This window comes from Oncorhynchus masou, chromosome 14 (genome assembly GCF_036934945.1).
Source record: "Oncorhynchus masou masou isolate Uvic2021 chromosome 14, UVic_Omas_1.1, whole genome shotgun sequence".
Lineage (NCBI taxonomy): Eukaryota > Metazoa > Chordata > Actinopteri > Salmoniformes > Salmonidae > Oncorhynchus > Oncorhynchus masou.
The window spans coordinates 16,247,384-16,272,787 of record NC_088225.1 but is presented as its reverse complement, the minus strand read 5'-3'; the positions used below and the strand labels follow the sequence as shown (position 1 = coordinate 16,272,787).

At 44.5% G+C, this 25,404-nt stretch overlaps 1 protein-coding gene across 3 annotated transcripts in view; it reads left to right on the top strand.

Annotated features, from left to right (window-relative positions):
* The first annotated feature begins 6,844 nt into the window (after positions 1-6,844).
* The window catches only part of LOC135554375 (RNA binding protein fox-1 homolog 3-like), a 460,460-nt gene continuing 441,900 nt past the window's right edge, over positions 6,845-25,404 (top strand). For all 3 annotated transcript variants that reach the window (XM_064986655.1, XM_064986656.1, XM_064986653.1), the window contains exon 1: positions 6,845-7,067. The gene's annotated coding sequence lies outside the window, so the exon portion shown is untranslated. The remainder of the gene's footprint in view (positions 7,068-25,404) is intronic.

Here is a 25,404-nt window from a genome sequence, read left to right as displayed (position 1 = left end):
AATTTCAGGTCTTTTTAAACAGCTCTTACACTAAAGGGCATTATCATACTTTTCACAAATACACAGTATTATTCCAATCTAGTAGTGTGGAAATATACACTGAGTGTACAAAACATTAAGGACACCTGGTCTTTCCATGACGTAGACTGACTAGGTGAATCCAGGTGAAAGTGATGATCTGTTATTGATGTCATTTGTTAAATCCACTTCAGTCAGTGTAGATGAAGAGGAGGAGACAGGTTAACAAATAATTTTTTACCCTTGAGACAATTGAGACATGGGTTGTGTATGTGTGCCATTCAGAGGGTGAATGGACAAGACAAAAGTTTTAAGTGCCTACTAACTGGGTATGGTAGTAGGTGCCAGGTGCACCGGTTTGTGTTAAGAACTGCATCGCTGCTGGGTTTTTCACGCTCAACCGTTTCCCGTGTGTATCAAGAATGGTCAACCACCCAAAGGACATCCTGCCAACTTGACACAACTGTGGGAAGCATTTGAGTCAACATGGGCCAGCATCCCTGTGGAACCTTTTCGACATGCCACAAGTCCATGAGTCCATAGAGTCCATGCCACAATGAATTGAGGCTGTTCTGAAGGAAAGGGGGGAGGTGTTGCAACTCAATATTAGGAAGGTGCTCCTAATGTTTGGTATACTCAATGCATATAAAGTACAGGAATATCAGGTTTTTGACTGCACTGGGCCTTTAAGCTGGAGTCGTGTGCTGCTGGCTCTGTGAGGAGGCCCAGGTATGATAAGCGCCACACAGAGGAGAAAATAAGAGAAAAGTGTGCTGTGTCCTGCTGAGGTAATTTGCCTTGGGCCTTAAAGTGCTTACTTATACTGCAGGGGGACTTATACACAAGAGCTGACATGGGAGACACAGAGAAGATGGGGAGAACAGTGTGAGAAACTGGTCCAGTCACAATGGAGATTGGTGGCTTTAGCAAAGAGCAGGAGAGAGAGAGAGGGACTGAGAGGGAGTGAGACTGAGACATCAGGTAGGAGTAGGGGGTAGATTAGTGTTAACAGCCTACTGGTGTTAAAACAGCTGTTCTACTGTGGCGCTATCCATCATAGCACATTTGCACACACGCATGCACACGCACACACACATGCACGCTCAAGTGCTTGCACAGGGACAGACTGAAGCGCGCACACACACCTTTTCAAACCTACACAGACATACACACCATGGCCTGTAACCGTCACACTCTCCTCTCCAACCTCTCCTGGTTAAACTTTGGCCCATTTTTATAGGAATGCTGCTGTAGTGAAGTGTACAGTAAGCACCTGTGACATCTTTGCCAGTGCCAAGAGCCCACACATCAGCCAGAGTTGACAGCATGGATGCCACATGCCTGAGGGCCCCGCAAATTTCCCCTCCATAATTGCATCCCATGTCAACCTGTGACAAGTCAGCCTCAACCAACGCTGGAGCGCACTAATCACCGGCCAGTCCTCCTCTCCACCACCTCCTCTACCTTGTTGCTTTTCACTCTCTCTCTCTCTCTCTCTCTCTCTCTCTCTCTCTCTCTCTCTCTCTTTCTCACCACCTCTCTTTTCCCTTCTCTCACTCACTCCCTCTCTTTTCTCTGTCTCCTACTTTAGCAGCTATTACGTCTGTATTACCTCCAGCCATCAATGTGAGTCACCAATGAAGGCAGAGCTTTCTCATTAGGGCCCTTCTTTACGTTCCTGTTAATATAGCTGTTTGTCATTTCTTTTACCTGTCATTCCCACTGGCAGTTACTGTCAGTGATGTATGCTTTGATCATTTGACTCATTTTCAGTTATTTACTAATCAAATTATGAAAAGAGGCAGCGACCGAAAATAATAACTGTCAATCTGGTCTCCCAGGACAACTGGCTGATGATTCATATTCTACCGGATGGTTCGTTGGAAATTTGGTTTAGATTTGGAAAGATAGCGATGTTGAGCAATGTCACTGTTCATCACCGTACACCTGGGCTGATGGTAGAGTGTCTGTGTGTCACTCTAGTATATGTGTGTTGGCTTATGCTGTTTATGTTGATGTATTTGACTCTAATATTGTCTGTGATTCGGTGTGTCTGTGACTGTGCCTTTCTGTGTCTGTGGTTCTGATTGTGATTCAATGTGTGTCTCTGTGCGTCTGTGATTCAGTCTGTGTCTCTGTGTGTCTGTGATTCAGTGATTCAATGTGTGTCTCTGTGCATCTGTGATTCAGAGATTCAGTCTGTGTCTCTGTGCGTCTGTGATTCAGTGATTCAATGTGTGTCTCTGTGCGCCTGTGATTCAGTGATTCAGTGTGTGTCTGTGTTTACAGTATGTTAATCAGTTATTCAGTGTGTGTCTCTGTGCGTCTGTGATTCAGTGTGTGTGTCCTGTGTGACATGGTTACAGTGCCTCCTGTCTTTCTCAGATTGAGGTGAGAGCAGCCAGGTGGGTCTGGGCATGTCTGGTGCCACGGTAACTGGATGTGATAGCTGGCCTCTGGGGATCTCTGCCTTAGAAGTGCTAAACGAGCCAAGCAGAGCAATCACTGTGGGTGTGTGTATCCGTGTGTGTATCCGTGTGTCTGTGCTTGTGCTTGTGCGTCGGTCTGCCATACTGTGTCTGTCTGCGTGTGTTTGTTGCATTTATCCCAGGACTAAATATACCCTAGAGGCTATGATAAGATAAAACCTCTATAAAGTATTAAATGTTGCCAGGTAACAAGGCTTTGTTGTGACAGATAAACACGTGGCCACTACCTGGCTCCAGGAGGATGATGCTAAGTGTAGCAGACATTCCCCATTTGGTGGTGCTGTCGGGTCAGCTGCCCAAAGGGCTCCAGTCACAGGGCTGGTGACAAGACTTACCGGGTTTGGGTGTGTTGAGGATAAACTCCCCCCTCACCACCCTCACCCCTTATCTCAATGTGATTCTTAGCCTGGAGCTACACCCCCCCCTCCATATTGGAATTGACTTAATTAAATGAGGGAAACATTGCCGAAGGTTCTCCCGCGAGAGGCGACATGTAGGGGTATGTGCTTGTGTGTGCTCTCTGTCCTCTTTAAACACCTGCAATCTGCCGAATGAAGCTTATGCATATAAAACAAAGCAAATCACTGTGTGTATGCGTATCCGTGTGTGCACATTTACTTATGCGTGTGTATACAGTATGTGTGGGTACAGTGAGTTGTTGCCGCGGGCCAGCAGAGCCCTCGTGGTGGTGGTGAGACAGTAGAGACCAGGCAGTTTGGATGATGGTGACGGGGGGGCCGAGAGGAGAGCCCACCCCACCCCGCGCTGCACCGGCCGAGGTGAATGCCAAGGAGTCTCAGAGCCACTCCATCAAGCAGGACCCCCCGGGGGAGCGCCAAGCCAATGAATTACACATTAGATCATTGTTACAGGATCATAACAGTGATCTAATTGCCAATTTCTCTTTTTAATTGAATTTGGTGGAGTGAAGAGGACAGAGAATAGGATTCCAGGGACTTTGTGGGACGACGGAGGGAGCAGATTGGAGCTGGTGTGCTGGTGTGCTGGTGTGCCGGGCCCCATAGTTAATGAGGAAAAAAAGACTGAGCGTGACATTCATCGTCAAACTAAGCGTTACGGCGGAAAATGTCAAAACCAATATTCTTCCTAATGCTTCTTGTCCTGCTCATATGAGACATAGATGATTCCGTTGAGACATAGATGATTCCGTTGAGACATAGATGATTCCTTTGAGACATAGATGATTCCTTTGAGACATAGATGATTCCGTTGAGACATAGATGATTCCTTTGAGACATAGATGATTCCGTTGAGACATAGAGTCCTGTGTGGCTCAGTCGGTAGTGCATGGCGCTTGCAACGCCAAGCGTCGTGTGTTCGATTCCCGCTGGGGCCACCGATATGTAAAAAGTAGTGGCCCCTGCCGACTTGTAAGTCGCTTTGGACAAAAGCGTCTGCTAAATGGGATATATTATTATTATTATTATATTATTATTATTATTATATATTATTATATTATTATATTATAGATGATTCCGTTGAGACGTAGATGATTTCGTTGAGAGACGTAGATGATTCCGTTGAGATGTAGATGATTCCGTTAATATGTAGATGATTCCGTTGAGAGACGTAGATGATTCTGTTGAGATGTAGATAAATCCATTAATATGTAGACGATTCCGTTGAGACGTAGATGATTCCGTTGCGACGTAGATGATTCTGTTGAGGCATAGATGATTCCGTTGAGACATAGATGATTCCGTTGAAACAGATGATTCCGTTGAGACATAGATGATTCCGTTGAAACAGATGATTCTGTTGAAACAGATGATTCTGTTGAAACAGATGATTCCGTTGAGACATAGATGATTCCTTTGAAACATAGATGATTCCATTGAGACATAGATGATTCAATTGACACATAGATGATTCCATTGAAACATAGATGATTCTGTTGAAACAGATGATTCCGTGGAGACATTGATGATTCCATTGAGATATAGATGATTCCATTGAAACATAGATGATTCCGTTGAGATATACAGTGGGGAGAACAAGTACACTGCCGATTTTGCAGGTTTTCCTACTTACAAAGCATGTAGAGGTTTGTAATTTTATCATCAGTACACTTCAACTGTGAGAGACGGAATCTAAAACAAAAATCCTGAAAATCACATTGTATGATTTTTAAATAATTAATTTGCATTTTATTGCATGACATAAGTATTTGATCACCTTCCAACCAGAAAGAATTTCGGCTCTCACAGACCTGTTAGTTTTTCTTTAAGAATCCCTCCTGTTCTCTACTCATTACCTGTATTGTTAACTGCACCTGTCCACACACTCAATCAAACAGACTCCAACCTCTCCACAATGGCCAAGACCAGAGAGCTGTGTAAGGACATCAGGGATAAAATTGTAGACCTGGGTGGGATGGGCTACAGGACAATAGGCAAGCAGCTTGGTGAGAAGGCAACGACTGTTGGCGCAATTATTAGAAAATGGAAGAAGTTCAAGATGACGGTCAATCACCCTCGGTCTGGGGCTCCATGCAAGATCTCACCTCGTGGGGCGTCAATGATCATTAGGAAGGTGAGGGATCAGCCCAGGACTACACGGCAGGACCTGGTCAATGACCTGAAGAGAGCTGGGACCACAGTCTCAAAGAAAACCATGAGTAACACGCTACGCCGTCATGGATTAAAATCCTGCAGCGCACGCAAGGTCCCCCTGCTCAAGCCAGCGCATGTCCAGGCCCGTCTGAAGTTTGCCAATGACCACCTGGATGATCCAGAGGAGGAATGGGAGAAGGTCATGTGGTCTGATGAGACAAAAATAGATCTTTTTGGTCTAAACTCCACTCGCCATGTTTGGAGGAAGAAGAAGGATGAGTACAACCCCAAGAACACCATCCCAACCGTGAAGCATGGAGGTGGAAACATTCTTTGGGGATGCTTTTCTGCAAAAGGGACAGGACGACTGCACCGTATTGAGGGGAGGATGGATGGGGCCATGTATCGCGAGATCTTGGCCAACAACCTCCTTCCCTCAGTAAGAGCATTGAAGATGGGTCGTGGCTGGGTCTTCCAGCATGACAACGACCTGAAACACACAGCCAGGTCAACTAAGGAGTGGCTCCGTAAGAAGCATCTCAAGGTCCTGGAGTGGCCTAGACAGTCTTCAGACCTGAACCCAATAGAAAATCTTTGGAGGGAGCTGACAATCCGTATTGCCCTGCTGCAGTGTGTGCAAACCTGGTCAAGAACTACAGGAAACATATGATCTCTGTAATTGCAAACAAAGGTTTCTGTACCAAATATTAAGTTCTGCTTTTCTGATGTATCAAATGATGATTCCATTGAGCACAATCTGGAGGAATAATGAATCTACAGCATGATAACATGTGCTGTCATTGTCAGGACGTCATTAAATCAGTTTTACAACCAAACACAAACCCTGAATCCTTCCTCTCACATGACTGCCCTCAGTTCTCCATTTAAAATATTGATGATCAATACCCCTTGGCCAGGTCAGTGCTACAATGCACACTGCCTCCTCTCACAGACGCTGCTGCCCTACCTATCCTACAGGCCTGGGATCAGTTTCAGTGTTGGCCCCCAGTGCTAATGGCCTTAATGGAACCTGTGGGGCGCTGTTCTGTGACTTGGGATATGATAATTGCCATTTGCCTCTGTCTGTGTCCGTGGCCCCGCCACCCCCAGCGCTGCACAGCCAACCTGACTCTAAATGAGCTTGCCACTGTTTTCTGATTACTGCCCAGTTAAATAAGATGAGATAAGTTAGAACCACATCTCTCCCCGAGCCGAGCTTGAGAGCTGACAACTCCCATACATCTGCCAGCCAGGGCTATGGCAATTGAGATGGGGTCGGGGGAGGGTAATTTGTGTGCTTGTGTGAATATTCTCTCTGTGTGTGTGTGTGTGTGTGTGTGTGTGTGTGTGTGTGTGTGTGTGTGTGTTTTGGAGCTGAGGGTGGTGTGGAAGGGATACCTACCTCTCTCTCTCTTTCTCTCTTTCTCTCTGTTGTTGTTCAGTACCTGTCATTGATGAGAAGCCAAGGAGAAGCTTCAGCTTGAAGCTGTCATTGGCCCTCTGTATCTGTCTGCCTCCCTTTATCACTTCCCCCCTCCTTTCTCCACCTCTTCTTATTTATCTCCCTCCCTCCCTGACTGTGATGTGGATGCAGCGTGTGAGCAGCAGCCAGTGAGCGTGCCTACGTTAGCAGTGTGTGCTGTTGGAATCCATGCAGCGGCTGACTGTACTGCCTCTTAAATAGGAGCAAACAGACTCAGCGCTCGTGACTCTGACACCACTGAGACCAACGCTCCCTCTCCCGGACTCACAGGCCAATCGCAGGACACCCCTCACTCTCTCAGTCGCTCTCTCTCTCTCTCTGATTCTCTCTCTCGCATTCATTCCTTTGCTCTCCATCTCTCTCTCTGTCTGTAGCTAAGTCTCTCTACCACACCTCGTCCAGTGCAGAGGAACAGAAAGCCCCCTGCCCAGCCCAGGGATAGCCAGACCGCTGAGAGGATGAAACTCTGACAAGCAGACAGACCACAGGGAAACGAGCACAACTGTGAGTACAACAGTCCTTTCACCTCTCAGTCACAGGGACTTAACGCTGATACACACACGCATGTGTGCAGAGCATGCTCACACAAACACATACATAGCTACCTAACTTGATCCTCTTATGTGCTGTGTCTTTGTCTCTCACAGGCAGACTATTTTACTAAGGGAAGTGTAGAAGTGTGTGTATGTGGAATTGAGTGTTAGTATGTGCCTTATATGTATTTGTATAGTATACTTTTACTGCATCACTGTATACAATATTGATACTTGCACTCTTTATACTATCTACACTATTCTCTGACTCACTGTCATACATGTGATGATACATATGGAACAGGACTCTTTTAGCTTGGATGATTCCAGCTATAGTGGTGAGAGTATTTTGACAGATCTTTAGTAATGTTAGAAACTGAGGTCTCTTGAATGCTTTGGGGATTTCTCTGCTCTTGCGGTCTCCTTCTATTGGCAATAAAGGCAGGGTGAAAAACATATCAGGGTAGCATACCCCTTTTATCTCATATCTTAAACGTCTAAGCTTGTATAAGCCAATAGATGCCTCGGGGTGAAAAAAGGGGCGTACATTCTTTCAACCGCTGAAGAATCCCAAGCAATTCCACTGCTTATTGTTTAGTGCTCAGCTAGGGGATGTCTGGGCTGGGTGCAGATCTGTACTGATGTCACATACATTTTTTTGATTATGCTTCTGGTTCATTTCTGGCTGAGGCGATTTCCTATTTCCTTCTCCCATTTGGAGCTTGGTGAGTATAATGTGATAGCGGTAGACACGCGGGGTAATGCCGTTCGGAGGACACAGATTGCATTTCCCCTGGAGAATACTCCCGCTGTATTAAAGACACAACAAGGCTGCTCTGCACTTGTCATCAGCTCCAGTGGTAATGCAGGCAGGGGAGAGCCAGGCGTGGTATCTACAGCCCTGCTATACTTTAAACACATCCAATTGGCCCTAATGCCACAGTCTGACTCACAGCAGCATGCTTGGGATGGGGAACAGCTTACAGTTTACATGTGTTATGGTGGTATTCCCCGGGCTTTTCTACTCCAGCTTTAACAAAAGGGACAAGAACTGGAATTCCCATGGACAGTTTAAAGTTTATGTACCATAGACCCATGCATGTATTCTCTGTCCAAAATGTGTTTCGGTTGGACTACAGTATCCTGTTACAGGATTATAACAAATCTATGTTTAATGGTCCTCTTGTAATATCTTGAATGTAAACGAACTGTTGTAGAATACGTGTGTTGTATTGACACACATGACCAGGTTAGGTCATAGACTCGAAACGGTTTACATTTCACATGGCATAGAAAGTGTCAGCTAATCCCAGAATCATTAGACTGTGAGAGCACTTAGATGTCATACACATGTTTGGCATGTGATGAACACTCCCAGAAAGAATGCCTTCAGGGAAAGAACTGAGAGATCAGAGATCGATGGCTCCAAGGACAGAGAGAGAGAGAGAGAGAGAGAGAGAGAGAGAGAGAGAGAGAGAGAGAGAGAGAGAGAGAGAGAGAGAGAGAGAGAGAGAGAGAGAGAGAGAGAGAGAGAGAGAGACAGAGAGAGAGAGAGACTCACTTCCCCTTTCAGCATGCCCTCAAAAAAGGCCTGAACCCAGTGTTTTTGGTCAACTTCACAGAAGCATCCTCTTTTAGAAACAACAACAACAACAACATCTCTCCATCAGTGTGTGCTTTGTTCTTGCAAGGCCCCACTTTACCTCCCACTTATGTGACAAGGAGGGCGTAGGATCAATACCTATCAAAGGCCCTGACGTCTGAGTGGCCTACATAACACAGTCACCAGAGCCTCTGAAAACCCAAAGGAAGTTACCTGAGACATCCTCAGAGGTACAGTATGACATTCAGAACACCAAGAGACTGCCCAAAAAAACCTCCCGACAAGAGTCCTATAAGCTTTCTCAACTAATATAACTTTCATTTTGGAATTTGCCTGCAGCTTTCATGCACAATTCATAATTTATTTTACTGAGAAGTTGTTAATGCTCCTGGTAACACTAAGGCATTTTTCCCATTTCTTTTCTCCCTCATTATTTTCTTAGAGGAAGATGTTTATGGAAAGCAAATTGCCTTATGTGCTGGAAAACATTTAGTTGCATACATCTACATTCTTATAAGCAGACAGACTATCAAAAAGAAAGCTATTATGTATTCCTTCTTCAGCCTTGGGACATCATTTTCATAACTTGAGCCGTTATTAAAGCGTTTTGAAAGGCCGGTTAAAGGAAAAAGCCAATTGTTAAGTGAATGCCATTCTCTGTGTATTATTTATGTGTTCTAGCAGCATATTCCATTTAAGGGTACCACAGGGTTCAATTCTCGGGCCGACTCTATTCTCTGTATATATCAATGATGTCACTCTTGCTGCGGGCGATTCCCTGATCCACCTCTACGCAGACGACACCATTCTGTATACTTCTGGCCCTTCTTTGGACACCGTGCTAGCCAACCTCCAAACGAGCTTCAATGCCATACAACACTCCTTCCGTGGCCTCCAACTGCTCTTAAACGCTAGTAAAACAAAATGCATGCTTTTCAACCGTTTGCTGCCCGCACCCAGCCGCCCGACTAGAATCACCATCCTGGATGGTTCCGACCTAGAATATGTGGACAACTATAAATACCTAGGTGTCTGACTAGACTGTAAACTCTCCTTCCAGACTCATATTAAACATCTCCAATCCAAAATCAATACTAGAATTGTCTTTCTATTTCGCAACAAAGCCTCCTTCACTCACGCCGCCAAACTTACCCTTGTAAAACTGACTATCCTACCGATCCTCGACTCCGGCAATGTCATCTACAAAATAGCTTCCAACACTCTACTCAGCAAACTCAGCAGTCTATCACAGTGCCATCCGTTTTGTTACCAAATCACCTTACACCACCCACCACTGCGACCTGTATGCTCTAGTCGGCTGGCCCTCGCTACATATTCGTCGCCAGACCCACTGGCTCCAGGTCATCTATAAGTCTATGCAAGGTAAAGCTTCGCCTTATCTCAGTTCACTGGTCACAATAACAACACCCACCCGTAGCACACGTTCCAGCAGGTATATCTCACTTATCATCCCCAAAGCCAACACCTAATTTGGCCGCCTTTCCTTCCAGTTCTCTGCTGCCAGTGACTGGAACGGATTTCAAAAATCGTTGGAGACTTTTATTTCCCTCACCACCTTTAAACATCAACTATCTGAGCAGCTTACCGATCGCTGCACCTGTGCATAGTCCATCTGTAAATTGCCCAGCCAATCCACCTACCTCATCCCCATACTTTTTAAAATTGTATTTACTTTTCTGCTCTTTTGCACACCAGTATCTCTACTTGCACATCATCATCTGCTAATTTATCACTCCATTGTTAATCTGCTAAATTGTAATTATTCGCTCCTATGGCCTATTTATTGCCTTACCTCCTCATGCCTTTTGCACACACTGTATATAGACTTTCTTTTTTTCTACTGTGTCATTGACTTGTTTCTTGTGTTTTTGGCTTGTTTATTGTTTACTCCGTGTGTAACTTTGTGTTGTTGTCTGTGTCACACTGCTTTGCTTTATCTTGACCAGGTCACAGTTGCAAATGAGAACATGTTCAACCTGGTTAAATAAAGGTGAAAAAAAAGCAATAAGGCATGAGGGGGTGTGGTATATGGCCAATATACCACGGTTAAGGGCTGTTCTTAGGCACGAAGCATCGCCTGGACACAGCCCTTAGTCGTGGTATATTGGCCATATACCACAAACCCCAGAGGTGTCTTATTGCTATTATTAACTGGTTACCAATGTAATTAGTGCGCTTTTGCCATACCCGTGGTATACGGACTGATATACCACGGCTGTCAGCCAATCAGCATTCAGGGATTGAGCCACCCAGTTTATAGTACTGATTATCACTGGTAACCGGTACCAATCATATTGGGTATGGCTGTGGTAGTCTTTTCACTCTCTCTAGGCTTAATTACACTTTATGCATGAGGAGCGTTGGTTGGGGGAGCGTTTTAGACCACGGCAAAGTCAAAGTAGATATGTCGGCCTCAAATCATTGGCCAGAAGTATTCAACCATGGCTGGATGTAAGGGAAAGTATATTCACGGGGTACATCAATGTTGCATTCTTGACTCGTTTAAACATTCAGATGTGCTGATTAAATTATTACTCACTCAAGGGTTCTGCTCCTTGAGCTTTCTGGCTGTTTTTCCATTTATTTTCTGAATTCTCAAGCAGACCTTTGGGTATTGGGTATCAGCAATTACAAAACTTTTAATAAGCGGGCAACGGTATCTCCACATATGCCAACTTCTTACGGTATAAGTATAAGCTGCTGGGGATTGCTGTTAGGCCTACTTGTTTTGCAAATATGTGCTAGCTTGATTTAGTTAATTTACCACTCGGTTTTCTCTCTCTGAGAGGTTGGTTCACTAGAGTTACTTTTAGGTTCCATAATAAATATTTGAATGTTATGTTTGATGTTTTGGTTAAGATGGTATATTAGTCTCGCCCAGACAAGATGTATGGTTTACACACTCTCTGCAACAAAGCAATATGGTAAACAGAAACTGAAGGAAATTGTTATTTTCCACTGCCATAAGACAACAAAAACAGAATTGAATTGTATTCTTAACAGAGCTTTGAAAGGTAGTTTCTCTGCAGACTTGAAAATAAAAGAGAGCCGCACACTCTAGGAGCTCAGATGCAAAAATTGAATACCAACGTTTCGACAGCCAAGCTGTCTTCATCAGGGTAGTTTCTCTGCAGACCCCTGTGAAAAATATGCTAATTATAGGGCAGGGAGCCACTGAGGAAATGAAAAGCATTACCATACAACTTCATTTGCAACATTTTGGAGGTCGCTTATCAGGAGGGAACAGAATTAGTTCTATCTCGCAGAACAACTCCAATGTAGGCAGGAACATGCCCCAAAGTCTTCAACGGGGTCTGTTGTAAACATGCTCTATGACTACATTGTTTATTTAGTCCATTTCATTAGAAAGTTTAACGGGCCCTGCGTGGGGTTGTGTGTGCCCAGCCACCCCGTATACATTTAATCAGCCTGTCCCCCAGCGTTAACCTTCATACCTCGCCTTCCCCTTTCATTGTCAGTCTCTCCAGGGTCACACAAAGTAGCATCAAATATTTATGATATTAATAACTGTCTTTAGGAAAAAACCCGAAATAAATCTTCTCTGCGATAGAATAGTCCATTCCAGTTAATAAAGTGGTAAAGGAGAAATAAGAGGGTGATCCTCAGGTGAGAGCGGGCAGACACTCATCGCCACAAAACAGACCCAACAACAGAGGGAGATGCCACAAAAGAAACAATAGAGGGAGATACCACAACAGAAACAACAGAGGGAGATACCACAACATAGGGAGATGCCACAAAAGAAACAAAAGAGGTAGATACCACAACAGAAACAAAAGGAACCAAAGTGCTTTTCTGTTATCTTACTGTAGACTGGGGAAAGACAAATATTACCAGCAGGTCGTTTTGATGTTGGATTTGTGTGTGTGTGTGTGTGTGTGTGGGAGGGGGGGGAATTGGGATGGCTTGAGAATCTCCGGTCCCTAGGGGGTCTTCTGCATTGACAGGCTACAAATGTACACGTGCTCGTGCACGCCCTCTTCCCTGTCATATTCACTACCTCTATATCTTCCAGCCGCAGCCTGGAGGAACACCACACAGTCTCTCACACACACACACACACACACACACACACACACACACACACACACACACACACACACACACACACACACACACACACACACACACACACACACACACAACAACAACAACAAATCTGTTTAGTATTGGAGCCGATTGAGGCAGGGCACAACATTAATTATGTGTTTTTCAGCTGAGGTCTGGTGACAGTGATTAGAGTGTTGTTGTTTTTTGGAGAGTATGCGGCCTAATGAGGAAAGAGCTTGCCTCACTGCAGAGTGACCATGCGCTTGATCAGCCTGGTGTGTGTGTGTGTGTGTGTGTGTGTGTGTGTGTGTGTGTGTGTGTGTGTGTGTGTGTGTGTGTGTGTGTGTGTGTGTGTGTGTGTGTGTGTGTGTGTATGTGAGTGAGATACTGTGTGGTCTTCCTGGAAGATATAGAGATAGTGAAAATGACAGGGAAGAGGGTGTTGGGGAGCAGGGGGATCACTGAACTCATATTAGTCTGGAGTCAGAGTTGAAACACCCAGTGAAAGGTCCTTTACGTAATCAATGTTTAACTGTGTCCTAATGTGATGATTAATATTAGTTTATTGGTCTGCGCCCCTTTGGCTTCGCACTGGGGAAGCAGCTTGCCCGGCTTGAATAGGTCACTACATTAGCCAATCAATACGCCGTGGTGTAGTGCTGTTTCTTTTAGGTGAGGGAGCTCAAAATGTAAATGACGTCATCGTTTCCTTACCGACAGATGTAGCCTATAGAATACATAATTCTATATAATATAATTCGATACTAAAAAAAATATAGAACCATTCAATTTCAAAGATTTAGCTGAGTTACAGTTCATATAAGGAAATCAGTCAATTGAAATATATTCATTTGGCTCTAATCTATGTATTTCGTCCCTCTCACCCGTTGGGGAGCCTGGCCCAGCCAATCAGAAAGATTCTTTTTCTTTATTACAGACATACATGGATGCATTATGCTCACTAACAGGGATGTAAACAAATTTGTGCTCAACATTTTAGAGAAATAAGCTTTTTGTGTGTACGGAACATTTCTGGGATCTTTTATTTCAGCTCATGAAACATGGGACCAACACTTTACATGTTTCGTTCAGTATAGTCAGACTATTGCAGATCTGGAAAAATGATCCACCTACCATTTTTACTATGAATGGTGGATAGGGGGCAGGATAGATACTGGTAGACTATACTGACCTGCGGGATAGTAAAAGTTAGCACACGGAAAAGTGTAGTGCATAAGGGAAGTACCTAAACACCTGGTATAGGGTATGTGGATGCAAGCACATGACAAAATGTGGCTAGGATGGAAGACATTATATAGTAAAACCTGCAAAAGAGAGAATGTAAACCGAGGAAAAACACACTACCCTCCCCTGTCCCCAATAAAAAAACACACAACCATCCCCTGTCCCCAATAAAAAAACACACAACCATCCCCACAGCAAAAACAAGTGTGACATTTTTGGACCACGCCTCCCCCCAGTAAATTGCGATCTGTCCCTTAAGCAGTGGTCTCAGCTCGCGTGGCACATGTTCTCCCCTACTGTGAAGAATGTCCCCAAAGCCATTGATGGTGGAGGCACACAGGAGGGAGAAGAATTGGCACAGGATGCAAATGTCTTCTTCCCCGAATCCCAGAGGAAGAGGCTCTGGCCAGCCTGATCCGCTGTGGACGTGCCTCTTAAAGCTTGTGGTTGTGAACAGGTGGCTTCTCATGGTGTTTATGATAGGAACTGCTAGTGATTATTTTTCAACGTTCTGATTGGCCAAAGTGGTCACGCCTCTGACAGGCTTTTGCAGTGCACACACATAGCTTACAGTTCTTCATCATTCTTGCCACTGCCAGAAAAAAGACGGGGAAGAAACTAGCATTTACATCTGGCCTGCTATACATAGACTATTTATTTTGTTTAACATTCTATGGTTTTCATAGCATTTTAGTAGTCATTAAATATAATTGATTTAGAATTTATCAGAATACATTTTCCAGAAGTAGTTTTACCAGCACCGTGTATTCTCAAATTGAAAAATGTTGAGAGAGCGCTGCTCCCCCGCGTTCCGGCAACAACCCTGTCAATACGCCGGGATATCTGTTTGGAAAAAGGACAGAGGCGAGCTGCTGCTCCTTGGGAGAGAATTCTAAATGTCTGTGGCCAAACATCTGCATCACTAATACAGAGATATACAGTTTGCTATACTTGTACGTTACATTTAGACTAGGGGGAGCACTCTATTTTTCGTATTCATACATCATTAATATTCACATTTCTTGTATTCAGAAATGTGTGTTGAATCTCTAGATTTTCAATTTCACGTCTTCTTAAATCTTACTTGATCTGCATGTATCATTATTGATGTGTGTACGTGGGAAGATAATGCGAGTATATCATGCAGCAACATTTTGGACCCGAACCATCATTTTATTTAGACAGAACAAAATGTGCAGACATTTTTGGAACTAGATGACATGGTTGAAAATGGTCATTTTATCTGAAGCACTGGTCCAGCACATCAGTCCTCCAGTATCATCCGCCCAATCACATTTGTGAAAAAGCCAATGCTGGTGTGCATCTGACTGATACTGTGTCCATTTGTGCACCAGGTTGGATTTAGGCATAACACGTCATTTTCCACACCATTTTGTCAGAAAAGTCGATTACTCTGCCTCTGCAGCCATAGATGTGTCTGGATTGAACATTTATTCTGCATGCTGCCAATAAAAGTCATAGAGGCCGGCTTCCATCAGTGTAATGATATTTCAGCCCCAGTATTAGTTCAGCACTGTTTTACACAGCAGTTTCTGCTCAATTAAAAATAGTCCATATTTAAATGCAAAGAAAATCAGTCGCCTGGCGATCCGTGTGCATTCAGATATGCTGCAGAATGGTTATGTTAAGTTATGAAGTTTGAAATTGAGTTTTTAAGCACCCCAATGCTCTACGCCTTTAGAGTTAGTTAGAAGAAGGGGGACCGTTCATTTGTAGCTGTGAAATGTTCCTTTGACGTTATTGATGTAGAATAGATTAACCTTTAAAAAGGTAAGTAAGTGAAATGTGAAATAATTCATTGAGAGTCAGCCATGTAGCAAATGTGATTTTCACCAGCAGAAAGACCTGGCAGGCCATTACCCACAAACACAGAGGAGAAAAGACCTGGTAGACCATTACCCACAAACACAGAGGAAAAAAGACCTGGTAGGCCATTACCCACAAACACAGAGGAAAAAAGACCTGGTAGACCATTACCCACAAACACAGAGGAAAAAAGACCTGGTAGACCATTACCCACAAACACAGAGGAAAAAAGACCTGGTAGACCATTACCCACAAACACAGAGGAAAAAAGACCTGGTAGACCATTACCCACAAACACAGAGGAAAAAAGACCTGGTAGACCATTACCCACAAACACAGAGGAAAAAAGACCTGGTAGACCATTACCCACAAACACAGAGGAAAAAAGACCTGGTAGACCATTACCCACAAACACCTGGTAGACCATTACCCACAAACACAGAGGAAAAAAGACCTGGTAGACCATTACCCACAAACACAGAGGAAAAAAGACCTGGTAGACCATTACCCACAAACACAGAGGAAAAAAGACCTGGTAGACCATTACCCACAAACACAGAGGTGTGTAGGAGAAGGCCGGGGCTGGGGGCTCCACTCTGCTCTGTTTCTAAGGCCTACAGTACGAATAGCACATTTTGGAACTAAATTGCCAGTCAGAGCTTGGGAAATAAATTCCAGATAGTGTCAGCCCCTGTGTGCTGGTCGTTTGGAAGTTCCGTGTCCTTCCCTCCCTCGCCACTCTCTGGCTTTATTTAGCTGGAGCTGTCATTTCCCATAAATCCTTGGGAGGAGGCGTCCGTCAGTACTGCCAGTTCCCCTGTGTGGAGCACCTGTAACAGGGGAGGGAAGTGACAGCTCTGCCTGGGAGCTGCCGGGACGCTACCGGGTCTGTTCCATCACACCAGGGCTCCACACAGCCATCTCCACTTCTCCCTATGAGGCCTCCCTACACAGGGACATAACAAACACAATATCCCAGGGACTTCAGAACAATTCACTAGCTGCAACTCAGAAATGTCAGGGAATATGGATTTCTATAGTGGTAATTGTGATGTAGAGTATGTAAACATACAGTATTTATTTGTATTCAGTGTACTATTAATGTTATTGTGTTTCATAGGTCAGATCTCTGGAACGACCTCATTTGGTTATCGGTGTAGGTAGCAGGTACTGACACAGATTTGAATTTCTAGATAGAATGCAGTGTATTAGTCCATTTTCTTGAGAATATCGTGTCTTTAATCATTTGAAAGACTGAGTATAATCCACATGACAAGACATCACACTGCACTTTTCATAAAATCGTTGTTGAAATACCATTACTGTCATGGTTGTCGTAAGAACGGGACCAAGGTGCAGCGGATGTTGAGTTCCACATATTTATTTCAAAAAGTGAAACTTAAAGTGAAAACAATAAATCAATAAACAAACAACAAAACGTGACTATGTGGTGCACAGGAACAAACACAAAGCAGGTGGGAACAGGGAACCCTTAAGTATGATCCCCAATTAGAGACAACGAACATCTGCTGCCTCTAAATTGGAACCCTACCAAGAGCACCAACATAGAAATATATAACCTAGAACACCCGATAGTCACGCCCTGACCTACTACACCATAGAAAACAAAGGGCTCTCTATGGTCAGGGCGTGACAGTACACCCCCACCCAAAGCTGCGGACTCCTGCCGCAAAACCTGAAAACAAATGGGGAGGATAGGTGGTTGATTTGTGTCGGTGGCGGCTCCGGTGCAGGTCGTAGCCCCCGCCCAGACCCCGGATCCTGCCATCGCGCCCAGGCTGGATGCCGTGTCTGGACTGGGCATCGGCACAAAGGAGGACTCCGGCCATGGAGCTGGGTTGGACGCCGTGCCTTGACTCGGCACCGGCGCAGAAGAAGGCTCCGGCCATGGAGCGGGACTGGCCACCATGCCTGAACTGTGTACAGGCACAGAGGAAGGCTCCGGCCTTGGAGCGGGACTGGACACCGTGCCTGGACTGGGCACCGGCGCAGAGGAAGGCTCCTGCCCTGGAGCGGGACTAGATGCCGTGCCTGGAGGAAGGCTCCGGCCTTGGAGCGGGACTGGACACCGTGCCTGGACTGGGCACCGGCGCAGAGGAAGGCTCCTGCCCTGGAGCGGGACTGGACGCCGTGCCTGGACTGGGCACCGGCGCAGAGGGAGGCTCCTGCCCTGGAGCGGGACTGGACGCCGTGCCTGGACTCTCCGGACCGTTGACTCTCGCTGGAGGTTCCGGACTGTGAACCGTCGCAGGAGGTTCCGGACTGTGGACCGCCGCAGGAGGTTCCGGACTGTGGACCGTCGCCGGAAGCTCCGGACTGTGGACCATCGCCGGAAGCTCTGGACTGGGGACCGTCGCCGGATGCTCTGGACTGTGAATGCGCACTGGAGGCCAGAAGGGTGGAGCCAGACCAAGTTGCACCAGGCTGCTAACCGGATCCCCTGGTCGGATGCTGAGCAGAACACACTTGCACAACATCTCTCTCATCTCTCTTCTATCTTCCCTAATGCCTCCCTGACCGTCTCTGGCACTTCAGGGTGAGTGCAGGAAACAGGCACAGGACATACCGGGCTGGGGACACGCACTTCAGGGAGAGTGCGAGGAGGAGGCATAGGACATACCGGACTGGGGAGGCGCACTGGAGGCCAGATGCGTGGAGCCGGCCCAGGTTTCACCGGACTGATGACACGCTCCTCCAAACGCCTGCGTTGCCGCATACTCCTATCCAGCTCCATTCTCCGGTATCCATCCTCACACTGTTCCATCGACTCCCGGACGGGCTCTGGTACTCTCCTTGGGTCGACCGACCACCTCTATCTAATCCCAGATGTTCTCTGGCTCTTCCCTCTGCTCAGCCGCCAGCTCCATGTGTCCCCCCCAAAAATAATGTATTGGGGTTTCTGTGGCCGCGGTCCCTGGCGTCGTCACCTTCCTTCTTGCGTCCTCTGCGACTCCTGCGAAGGAAGGGTCTCCTGTCCTTCCATGATTTCTTCCCAGGTCCAACTTATTTTTCCCATCGCTGCTTGGTCCTTGGTTGGTGGGATATTATGTCACGGTTGTCGTAAGAACGGGACCAATGCGCAGCAGCTGTTGAGTTCCACATATTTATTTCAAAAAGTGAAACTTAAAGCAAAAACAATAAATCAATAAACGAACAATGAAACGTGACTACGTGGTGCACAGGCACAAACACAAAATAATATCCCACAAAGCAGGTGGGAACAGGGAACCCTTAAGTATGATCTCCAATTAGAGACAGCGAACATCAGCTGCCTCTAATTTGGAACCATACCAAGAGCACCAAACATAGAAATATATAACCTAGAACACCCCCTAGTCATGCCCTGACCTACTACACCATAGAGAACCAAGGGCTCTCTATGGTCAGGGCGTGACAATTTGTAATGCTTGTCGTCTGGGGAAGGAGAGGAGGACCAAGGTGCAGCGTGGTAAGTGTTCATATTATTTAATGAAATATGCAACACTAGACAAAATAACAAACACGACAAACAAACAGTCCTGAAAGGTGAAGCAAAAACACTAAACAGGAAATAACCATCCACAAAACACAATGGAAAACAGGCTACCTAAATATGGTTCTCAATCAGGGACAACAATTGACAGCTGCCTCTGATTGAGAACCATACCAGGCCAAACACAGAAATAGAAAATCATAGACAAACTAACATAGACAACCCACCCAACTCACACCCTGACCATACTAAAACAAAAGACAAAACAAAGGAACTAAGGTCAGAACGTGACACAATTACATATTTCAACAATCATTTGGGAGAATAATTCAGATGTACAGATGTAGGATCTTAATTTGAGACAGTTTGCTACAGCAGGAAAATAATCCTGCAGCAACAGGAAATGTGAATTATTATGTGGATTATAATTAATGGGCATTTTTGTAGGGGTTGATACATTTTTCGTAAGGGAAAATCAAGTCTGAAATTTCAAAGTGGAAATTACAAATTTCAGCAGCCTTTTTAAACCTCAATGACACTACAAGTTTTACATTTCCTGCAACAGGGTGATCAAATGAAGACCCTATATCTGTAGGCCCTAGCAAAGGGACAATAGGCAGCAAACCTGTTAACAAGGTTTGTTGCCTAGTTAACAGTATGTGAATGTGGTCTGCACTTGTTGTACTGCACATGTCATCCTTGACAAGTCAATAAATGTCCATGGCTAAACATTTTACTGACACAAGGTCACTGTATCTGTCAATTGTCATTTCACATGGAATAATTGTTATATAATATTTAGAAATGTTGCTTAAAAATGTTTGTGAGGTGAATTTGTTTCCCTTCTCTCATTCAGCTGTCAGCGCAGATGCTCCATCATTTTCACTCCAGGAAATTAGAAAGGAAAAACGTTTGACAGCACAATTTCACAAAACACCGCCACGCTATCATTTCATTTTCTCCCAGACATTTTCTCCTTTATTTATTTCATTATTGTTTTTTGAAAACAGACAGAGCGATAACAGCGGTCACTTTTTGGGTAATTTATCCTTGTTGCCGTGGCGCCGTGCTTTGCTCTCACCTTCTACAGCTTTAACCCTTTAACCCCTGGCCTACGGTGAGTAATTAGCTTGTGTGTCTTTGTCCTCTAGAAACTGGTGAGACAGTCACCCTGACTAGATAAAACCAGCTGATTAGCCCGTAAGCAGCTACACTATCGCACCATCAAAAGAGGAGGATTATAAGTGGGAGATGACTGAGATGAATAGAAGGACAAGGACCAGCTATGTCTCCTAGTACCTATGTTAGATCCCTGATCCACTCTGTCTGGTGTGTTCTGTGATTGAACCACTGTGTCCCTCTGGGCAACAAACCTTAGATGTTCACTGGTTCCTCCATGCCGACGTAATGCGGAGGAATAAACACACAACACATAGCTAACCTTCCGTTACTGCTGGTGTGTTTCTACTAAGGACACACGGCTTTGCCCTCATTGTCCTTCCTCAGGCTGAAACGTTGTGAATGTTGTGTGAACAAGGCAGAGAGGTTGTCTGACCTGCTGTCATGCAGACGTGCTGGTTGTACATCACCAATGTCGGCCGCTGATGGCTGCTTATCTCCCAGATATCGATTGGAGAATCACTGCGCGGGTGGACCAAAGCAGCACAGACAATCAATTGGGGCATTTCATTCCCCTTGAAGGTCTGCCTTTTGAACCTCACCACAGATTGGTTGTGTTCGCTGCCTGCGATACTGTGTGCTGTTTTGTTGTATTGGGTATTATGAAAAAGAGTGGGTGGAGAGTGACGAGCACTTCGGTTTTGGCAACCTGCTGCGCAGCGCTCCACACGGAGGATGTGTGTGGCATATGTGTGAGGAGGATCCTGGTGTGTTTTACCCCGGCCTCACTGCATAGCACCTTGAGATCCTCGCTTTAGAGGTTAATGTGTTACAATTTCAATTTAATTGGTATAAATAATTTGACATAATTTCATTATTGAGGGATTTGGAGGCCAAGGGTCATCCAAACATGGAGCTTCTCTGGGTAATATCCTGCTGCCAATTACTGTTCATCTGCTGTGGTTTTACTGATGGCTTTTCCCCTCCTAAGTCAAACCTCTGTCTACAATGAAGGAGATGGAGCCTTGTTGCAGGTGGAACACTCTTCTTTGCTCTGTCCCTAACTCAGACTCACTGTCTTTCAGGCTTCACTAAACACTCCTCTTCTCAGATCATCTTTCACTTAACCACTACAGTTTCTTTAATTCATTCTCTCTTGGTCTTAGTTTTGTTTGTCCATCTATTGGACTGTTCACTGTTCATAGCTTGGCGTAGTGATTGTGTGTTGCAACGCTTTTCATTTATCTCATGTCCTAGAACACATCTGTGTACATATGGAGCAGCCTTGAGACTGAAATACCAAAATATAGAATTTATAATCATAATTATTATTATATAGTATTAGTATTAGTATCATTATTACCACTGTTCTGTTGATACATTATTACCATTGTTATATTGATACATTATTACCATTGTTATATTGATAAATTATTACCATTGTTATATTGATAAATTATTACCATTGTTCTGTTGATACATTATTACCATTGTTAAATTGATACATTATTACCATTGTTATATTGATACATTATTACAATTTTTATATTGATAAATTATTACCATTGTTCTGTTGATACATTTTTACCATTGTTATATTGATACATTATTACCATTGTTATATTGATACATTATTACCATTGGTATATTGTTTTGTTGTGAAATAGAATAGGTAATTGTCTGATGATTCTCATTCAGCCTGTCTAGGATATTGCATCAGATTGTGGCCAACATGTCTTTGTTCAAAACCAGGATGAACAAATGTTTAATATCACAATACTGACAACAGGTTCATTTCACTATGCTTAATTGAGCAGTGCTGAAGGTCAGATGTTTTAAGGGAAAGATCCTACCATATAAAACCATAAGTCATTTGAACCTGGGAGAGCGAGGGAAACCAAACTTTTCTCTATAATTCACGTTTAGAATGGAATATGAACAAAAGCCTGTTATGTCTGTTATGTGTGGTTCTGCCGGATTCACAGAGTTGACTGTTTGCATAATATCTTCCTCATAGGTCTCCTTAACCTTTGCAGAAGGTTTATTGACTCTGGATAACCTTGCACAGAGCTAGCAGAGGGAGGACAGGAGATGATGAGCACGCTGAGGAAGGCTGCCCGGCCCACATGGAGCCTAGCTTCAACCAGCCCACCCACCCACCCACCCACCCACCCACCCCACCCCCCCCGCCCGCCCGCCAGCCAGCCAGCCGAGCTCTGCACAGCTACACCTCAACCAGCTCTCTCCCAGCCTGACCTTTGCCTTCTGATCTCTGTTACCATGGAGAAGCCCACAATACTGTGTGTTCTAGCGCTGAAGACGCATAATAGTGTAGCACAATGTGCCTTTAATATACTCCCCACTGCAAATGTATGAGGAAGAATGGACCAGAGGAGAAAGAGTTGGAGTGAAAGCAGGAGAGCAAGTGAATGAATTGTGCAGCTGAAGGTTGAAAATGGTGGACAGTCTAGAGCTGCAAGCCGCTGCAAAAAGGCGTATTATCTCTATTGTCCAGAGGAGTTCCTAATGGTTGTCTCGTTCAGAGGGGCCTACGCGACGTCATTTTCCTTGGTGTATAATAATTCAGGAAGAATTCCGATTTTGTTGGATTTTGATTAGATTTACAATTATTTTGGTGAAGTGAAATTGAAACTAAATGATTCCATGTTCTCTAAAAAGCTTTCAAACAGAATAAGCTAGCATTTACATCAAAACACGAGCAATTTTGTAACCAGCATGACATGTTCTACGCAAATAGGTATTGGATATTTTATAGAGAGCATCGCAGTAGTCCTTGAAAAAAAGCTATGGATGGTTACATCAGCTCTCCTGGAAATATATCATCAATTGATGATGATTTCTGGTTTATACAATAACAACCAGGAAGTGATTAATGTCTGGTCTGTGGGCAGCTTTGCATCCTATTACAAATGTTTTGTACCAGTAACCTGTGTGGGAGGGAGGCTGGAGGTGGGTCAGGAGTAGAGACAAGACAGAGCTGTCGAGACACAGAGAACCATCCTTCACTCCTCACTGTAGTGGTTAAAGGGCATCCAGGCTCTTAAAGAAGACATTAGCATTTAGATTTGAGACGCTCCCCTCCTCTAACCTCCGTAGAGGGACAGTGGCTGGGGTGCAGACTTTTAGGCCTTGAGTAGGCCCAAGTGGCAGCTCCCAGCTCCCTTCACCTGATCAATCTCTCAATAGGCCCAGATTGCTTTGGATGACCTCCTTGTGATGAGGCAGGATTGGCCAAGCTGATGCTCTCCAATCGATAGCAGATGGCATCATGGCTCATCAACAATTAAGTGCTTTTAATGGAGGTCAGGGCAGGGAAAAATCTATTCATTTTCATTTGTAAATTGCAGTATGACAATATTCTAATCAAGCTACATTGGTATCAGCTAACTGAGCCTCTATGACCCCCCCAAGTTGATTGACTCTTACTCTCTCTCCATCTATCTATCTCTCTTTCTCTCTCCCCATCTCTCTCTCTGATCATTTGTATTCATGAATATGCTGAATCCAATCCATATAGACATTTGGCATCACACATGCCTATAAATGTACACATTTCACATCAGATAAAGACAAACTTTACCTCATGGTATCATTCAAATTTTATGTCAGGCCCTTTTTCAGATGCATCTCCTCAATGTCCCTCAGTCAGGGTGATGTCATTCCATGCTCCTTTGCCAAGGCAGCTCAGCTCACTCAGAGAAACGCCCTTCCACATGTTTCACCTCATTAACCGATGATTGAAAAGATGACAAATATGACATGTGCAATTTATTATCTTAATGAATTCACTCTCCTCTGTCAGAGACCGGTAGGGCAGTGGAGCTATAGACTCGACGGGTTTGGTGAGATGTTGTGAACACGGTGTGGAATGTTCCGATTAGTAGAACAAGGCTGCTTTTTCCATCTCTCTATCCATCTCCCATCAATTTGTCTCAAATCAAATCAAATTGTGTTTGTCACATGCGCCAAATACAACTGGTGTAGACTTTACCGTGAAATTCTTGTTTACGAGCCCTTCTCAACGATGCAGTTCAAAAATAATAATAATACGAATAAAATAGTAACACGAGGAATAAAATAAAATACACAAGAATGGAGTTATATACAGGGAGTACCAGTACCAGATCAATGTGCAGAGGTACGAGGTAGATATGTACATGAAGGCTGGGTAAAGTGACGAGGCATCAGGTTAGATAATAAGATAATAATAAGAGTAAAATAAAGAACAGAGTAGCAGCAGCAAATTATGAGTATAAAAGTGTATGTGTGTGTGTGTGTGAGTTTACATGTGTGTGTTATGTGTATGTATGTGTGTTTGTGTTGGGCCGGTATGCGTGTGTGTTATGCGTGTGTGTGCGTATGTAGTGAATATAACCACAGTAATATGCAGAGGGGATATTTTCATCACTGCAATTGGAATTGAATGTGGCAGTCCGTTGTGATTGTGCACAGACGAACCTGGCTGCCCTTGTACCTAGTGCATGGCGTGAGGGAGGCCAGGTGTGTGAAGACTTTGAATAGTGGAGAGAAGGGGCAGGTCCGGGGGACACTGTCGGTGCAGAAGGCATCGTGCTTGCTGAGCTGTGACCAATCCAATGGGCACTGGAGATCGCTGCACACCTTTTCAAATGGATTACGCCCTTTCTTTTCCACAGAGTGAAATTGCCAAAAAGGTATTCTGTCATTGTTGTCCTGAATGGGAAATAGGTCACCGCCATTATAGAAATATTCAAGTCAAGGATACTGACAATGAAATAGAAATATGTGTGTTTTTGTCTGCTCTGAAAGCACTGGAAAGGTGTAGGACTCTGTTTAGAGGGGAATTTGTAGCCTCGTCAAAGGTTGTTTGTAGCCTAGAGAAGTGTATCAGTAAATGATTGAGAATAATCAGTAAAGAGTGGCAATGGT